The sequence below is a fragment of the Eucalyptus grandis genome, chromosome 4, assembly GCF_016545825.1.
Source record: "Eucalyptus grandis isolate ANBG69807.140 chromosome 4, ASM1654582v1, whole genome shotgun sequence".
NCBI lineage: Eukaryota > Viridiplantae > Streptophyta > Magnoliopsida > Myrtales > Myrtaceae > Eucalyptus > Eucalyptus grandis.
This window is the reverse complement of record NC_052615.1, coordinates 14,807,246-14,813,600: the sequence shown is the minus strand read 5'-3', so window position 1 is coordinate 14,813,600 and position 6,355 is coordinate 14,807,246. Positions and strand designations below refer to the sequence as shown.

At 39.8% G+C, this 6,355-nt stretch overlaps 1 long non-coding RNA gene across 1 annotated transcript; it reads right to left on the bottom strand.

Annotated features, from left to right (window-relative positions):
• Positions 1-4,203: 4,203 nt before the first annotated feature.
• LOC120292444 lies at positions 4,204-5,538 on the bottom strand. Its single transcript, XR_005550267.1, has 2 exons — positions 5,206-5,538; positions 4,204-4,662 (listed from the first exon to the last, which is right to left on the bottom strand). It is a non-coding gene; the product is annotated as an uncharacterized LOC120292444 (long non-coding RNA).
• Between the last annotated feature and the right edge of the window lie 817 nt (positions 5,539-6,355).

Here is a 6,355-nt window from a genome sequence, read left to right as displayed (position 1 = left end):
TTTTTCTTTCTCTTTTTGTCTTTTAGGGTTTTGTCATAAATGAGATTGCCCAACAGAATGGAATTAACAACTGGACTGAACTACCCAACAAATAGGAACTCACAGCAACCAACAGAATTTCTCTCCTACATGGCATGATACTCTTGTGAGCATATGCTTTATATTACCGATCCAAGACTAGCTCCCATTTCAAGTACTTCTCATTCTCAATGTCTCCTCCTCAAGAAGATTTATCCCAATTGGCCACTCACTTGAAGTTCAATCCATCCTTGATTTGCAGCATGGACGGACTGTGCTTAAGTGAAATCAGAGGTTGCAAAGATGGGAGGATTGGCCGAGGGCAGCTCGAGGACGATGGTGACGACACTCAATTCAAGTCCAAGAACCTGGAAGCCGAGAGGCGGAGGCGATTAAAGTTGAGCCAGAGGCTCCTGACACTACGCTCATTAGTCCCGAAAATCACAAATGCAAATACCCACGAACCTACTGATCATTTTTGTGCGGACATATATGAGTATAGATTCTGACCTGCGAATATTTTTGTGCTTTCTGTCTATGTCAGATGAACTTGGCAACAATTTTAGATGATGCCGCAACTTACATAGTGGAGCTGAAGAAGAATGTGGATGCCCTGAGCGACCAACTTCTCGAAATGGAGGCATCGTCTGAAGATGGGCCAAAGGCATTGGTCGATGAGATTGATGCAGCGCAGGATATGGAAGCAAATGGGATTAAGGTTTAGAAATTCAATGTTGGGTCATCTTTTGATGCTGACTTGTGAAACTGATTGGTCTAACTCTTTGTTGGTGGGTGCACAGCCAGATGTTCAGGTGACCGGCATTGATGAACATAAGCTGTGGATTAAGATTGTAATCCCAAAGAGAAGGAGCCAATTCACCAAGTTGTTGGAGATGCTGAGTATTTGTGGTTTTGAACCGACAGATACCAGCATCACCACATTCAAAGGCGCAATGCTCATATCGTTATGTATGGAGGTATGCTCAACAAAAGTAAATGAACTTTGGCAATTGAACATGGCTGATCGATGGTCTGTGATTATGTGTTTTATGGTTCAGGGAGCTTCTGGCGAAATGCTCAAGGCTTCACAGACCAAAGACTTGCTCCAGGAGATCATCAAAGGCATTTAATCAGACAAAAATTTTATAATTAGGAAACATCTTAAGGCATAATAAAATGAGGGACATCTCTCCAATTTTCAGTTTTCTTCCCTAGATACATTATCCTACACATTTATGATTATCTAAAGACTGGTGATCGATTATGTGGATTCCGCAGTTGGAAAGTCAGATTAAGCTTGAAATATATGCATGAGAATGATTTACAGTTTTTATACGTAACAATAACATGATGGATCAACTGTAGAATCATACCTAACCGATCCTTAGTATAGATAATAAGTGAACCTCAAGAAGCGAGACATTGAAGTAGAAAGCTGTCTTCAGTTCATCATGCCTGTTAAGAGAGGCAATAAAAGAAATCAGGAACATGGGATACCAAACAGAGTTTTGTAATGTGATCCGACTCTTGCCTCAAGACAGACTTACTCAAAACTCTTTTCATATTACTTAAAGATACAAACTTCGCAATCTGTTCGATTCCACGTGACTGATTTTGCAGCTGATATCTAATTTGTTCCAACTCACTGATTTGCTTACAGTCAGTGCACGCTAGTCCCATGGTGATAGAGCATTACATATCCAACAAGACAGTGAGGTATTCCCTGGAAAAACGGAAAGAATCTCATTGACTAAATTTCTTCTTCACAAGAGTGTTGAACGTTCCTGAGACCGTGTTAGAAAGAAAGACACAGTTGTTCTTGCTTGTCTTATGTGAACTGACATTCATCTTCTTCAATGACTATGCATATATAAAAAAAAAAAAAGAAAGGTAAGAGTCTCAATACATGGTCTTTGGATGTTTCCTCGGATCAAGCCTACCCAAACGCAACCTCCCCTTGTTAAAGCAAAAACATCTTTCTAAGTTTTGACGCTTGTTTTCAAAAGTTTGAGTCAACCTTAACCTAAAATATGGTTTGCGTTTGTGGACCATGGTCTTCTGACCGCGGTCTTGCCAACTTTTTCTAAATTACTTTACAAAAGAAGGATTCAGTTCAATCCTATTCACTTATATATAAGCCTCTCACGTCTCATATATTTGCATTGCTCTGCATTCTTGGTCCAAGAATCCTTCAAGGCAGCAATTACATGGCTCGGCTGCATCCAGCCATGTATATTGCATCAGCCTTGTTTTTCATGTTCGTGGCCAAGACGTGGGCAAATGATGATTTGGGCATGTCAGGACTACCAACGGAGAGAAGCGATCCACCTGCTCTGAGTCCGGCTCCATCTGAAGGTGGGATTGGATCAAGCGTGATGGCAGAAGCTCCAGTGATGATAGGCACGAGAAGAGTACAGAGCCATCATTCTTCTGGCGCAGCTGGTGGGGATGTGATCCTTGGAGGATTTGTGATGGCCTTGGTCGTGGTAGTCTTGTGCTACATCCGGGTTACAAGAAAGAGCAAAGAGACTGATCATGCCTGAGAATTTCATAGTTTTCATCAGTCACTCACATTTGATCATTATTCTAGATGTCAAGAAGAAAATAGACAAGCGACTGTGAGTGGAATATGAAATGGGCATCACAAGGTTCACCAAGGATAGTTGTAGCGCATCAAGTAATTGTGGTCATTTTAGTGCATTTTTAAATAGAAAAGAGGCGATATGTACGTTATATTGATTGAGGGTTTGTAGTAGAATGATCTGATCAAGTAATGTCTGCATGGTACCAAAACCAATTTGATCTCTTTCTATAATATACTCATGAGGTGACGCAGTTTCATAATTTTCTCTCCTAGTCTCATGTCCAGATTGGTTTTTGACAAGTAGTATTTCTGATGCCTTCGTCAGGCATTAGGGATAATAACAATTTATCTACACACCGAACAAATTTATCCAGCAGCATATTAGGTAAATCATATGAACAACCTAAATCTCTTTACCACATGAGATGTAGTTCAAACGTACAAGAGACAATACCACAATTAAAAAATTACAGTTACAGACGAGAATTAGTCTAGAAAGTATCCAAGGAATTCTTATTAACCATCAAATATCGACTTGGTAATCAAACACTAGAAAGTAACCATTTAACTGGTACACTCAAACGGATTCAGTGGAGAAGGTGAGGGAGATGGGAAGTTTTGCACTTTATGTTCACCTAAAACACTGGTGGCTTGAGCAAGAATACCAAAGAGAGGAAAAAAAAATGGAAAAGCGAAGAAGTTATAGCCAATACACAACACAAACAAAGGCACCTGAAAACACTACGAAAATAACATCTTACCCTCAAAGTGGGGCTTGAGTAAAGTAGTGAACAAATGGCTAAAAGAAACGAGCACCGGTTGCTGAAGCTAAATTTTTTTTTAAGAATGATATAAAACTAAAGCAGAGGTCTGGTGAACAGAGAGGTCATACTGACAATAATGTAGTAGTGCAAGAGAGATTTGAGCTGTTATGAGGGAAGCAGACATATGGAAAAGCAGAGCACATGTTTTCAAACCTAAAATCTCTCGTTTATTTTGTTTGGTCGTTTGCTTTGACCAGAAGCCGTTCACACTTACACCCCTCCCAAGTCCAACCAAAGAAGTCCAACCAAAGACCAAGATTTCTCCAGTTTAGACTGCCCTAGTCAGTAGGTTTGCAAATCTAACTTCTTGGAAACTCCTGGTCATGCATGCTCAATAAAGTATTACATTGTAGGTTGAATAACAGCATTAAAGTTGATTTCTTTGACATGCCAAAAGATTTGAATTGGGCATGAACTGTGATTCTTGAAAAACATATTGCGAGCTACATCTTTTCTATGAAAGTCGGAGCTTATGAAGCACTTGACTACTCCCGACAAATTGTGTAGTCTCATGCCTGATTAATTGGGATGATGCGTTCTTCAAGTTCAACGCGATGTTGAATCTATATTATATCATCTTTTTAATGATTTCGTAGACCCTTTAAATTGTTTTGTCAGTTTCATATGTGCAGCCTCATATGCCTGCTCAATCTGTCACTTGTCTTCACCGGCATGCATGTAAAATAACTAAAGTTAGCTATGAAATTCTGGAAGCAGAGAATATGAGAAGCAAAATCATGATACAATATCATGTGGTTTCTCATGCTCAGGCGAGAATGTAGAATCTATGCCTGCATGATATTAATCTCTAGTCATATCCCATGAAATGGCTTGACCAATAGACGAGAGATAAGTGAGATTCATTGTGACATCTCTTTCCTTCTTTATTTTTCTTGTGCTTTATGCAGGAAAATTAAGAACAATCAACGAGGATCAAAAGATTGAATGGTAACGATCTGAACTCTGTTCTTCCAAATGGCTTGCGGGCTTCACCACCTTCGATTCACAAACTCATCCCCACAAACAATTTCGATATCTCTGTTTGCAATTTTCATCTATCTAATTTGCGAACTTCGTTTGCTTGTGGATTTTTTACAAGTTAACCTCTGAAGGGAAAGAAAAAAAGTGAGAGCAAACACCCAAAACTCCCAAGAAACAAAAATTGAGCTGACTTTCATCTAAGAGCTTCAAATCCAATATTCTTCCTCCCAATATTCGGCTGTAGAACCTCCAAATCTGCAATATCAGTACAAAACGGAAAAGAATTAAATTAATGACAATCTGTTTCAGGTTCTCACCAGAGCACAAGAAACTAAAAAGTTCCAACTTCTTTCTTTCTGCATTAACATTGAGAGAGTGGTCCTTAGCATGACCTTAAACTGCTACGCCGAATTGGAGCCCTCCTCGAGGCGTAAAATTGAGGAAAGGGTTAACCGCGGGGGATTTGAAACCAAATTAGGAAACAACCCCCGGCCAGACCCCGAGAGAGAGAGAGAGAGAGAGACCTGGAGGTCTACACACAGGAGGGTGTTCAAAGAGAGAAAGAGAGAGCTGCTTATAAGCAACCCCAATATCAAACACCATGACATCAGAAGATGGATCATCCACTATAATATGCTTCACGGGAAGCCACAGAAACAGTTCTTTCTGAGACAGACCCTCCATTCCCATAAGCTTACCGAACACCGATCAAAGCCCAAAAAGCCAAAAGCATTAAAACAGTGAAAAACCCAAGAAAGAGACGATTTTAATGCTGAATTCTTTTTGCTCTGCCACTACCATAAGTGAGGTTGGCTCTCACGACGCTGTGAAAGTAGGCTCTGGTGTCGAACTTGGCCAGGCAGGGACGGTCCAGGAGGACTTCGAGGAGGCCATCTGGGTGGAAGGTGAACGACTTGACATCGCGCGGGAAGAGCCCTCCGCACAAGCCTTAGCTTCGGAGGAGGTTTTGGAGGGAGTTGGATGAGGAAGACGACGAGAGAGTGGAATCAGGGAAGACAGAGGAGAGAGAGCGAGCGAGCGAGCGAGAGAGAGAAAGGAGGGAAAGCGGAAAGATTTCTGTGTCAGTGACGTTCTTGTGAATGGGAGGAGAGCTCGGGACTGCTGACGACATGGGTGTGTTGTGTTGATTTAGGTTTCAATCAGGATTCATGTTAATATATTACGATCAAATTTAGGGAAGAGGAAAAAATATGGTGCCTTCGCCGACTTACTATAATACTAAAGAATGAGATTCAAGAAATGAATTGTTAATTCAAATGATCGCGGCGCATATATTTTTATATATTTTTCTCTTGTACAAAAGTGCTCCCAAAGTTCAAACGTTCAACCAGAAAATGATAGTTATATTTTCTTGGTCATCCTAGTCCTAGACAGAACCTCCCAGACAAAATGAAGCGGAAGACCAAAGGTCACAATTTTCTGCCCTTTCCTTAAGCCACATTGATTACTAGAAACCTGGGTCCAACTAGAAAGCTTTCAAATGAACTGTTACGGTCAAAAACAGAAAGCGGTCAAGTCATAAGTTGGTCAATGTAGATGATTTGCTGACCTGAACTTGCATTAAATTTTGGGTTAATATAGTTAAAAATCTCAAATTAGTATCTCATTATACATTTATCATCCACCAATTTTTATTTCACATAAAGTCTTAAATCAATCATCCTAACTCAAATCTATTCATTGGCATTCCGTCCAATTTAATACATGTGACAAATGACTGTAAGACAAATCTGACATGGAGAACGATAGATCTAAATTGAAAAACTCACATGTATGGACACGCATCTATATTAATTGGATAATTGACAAAAATGTTGAAGGATGGTAGATTTGGGCTGAGACAAAATTTAATTTGAAATGAATGTTTCTTGAGGATATTAATTTGAGATTTTTAATAATATTTATTCTTAAATTTGTTACGGAGAAA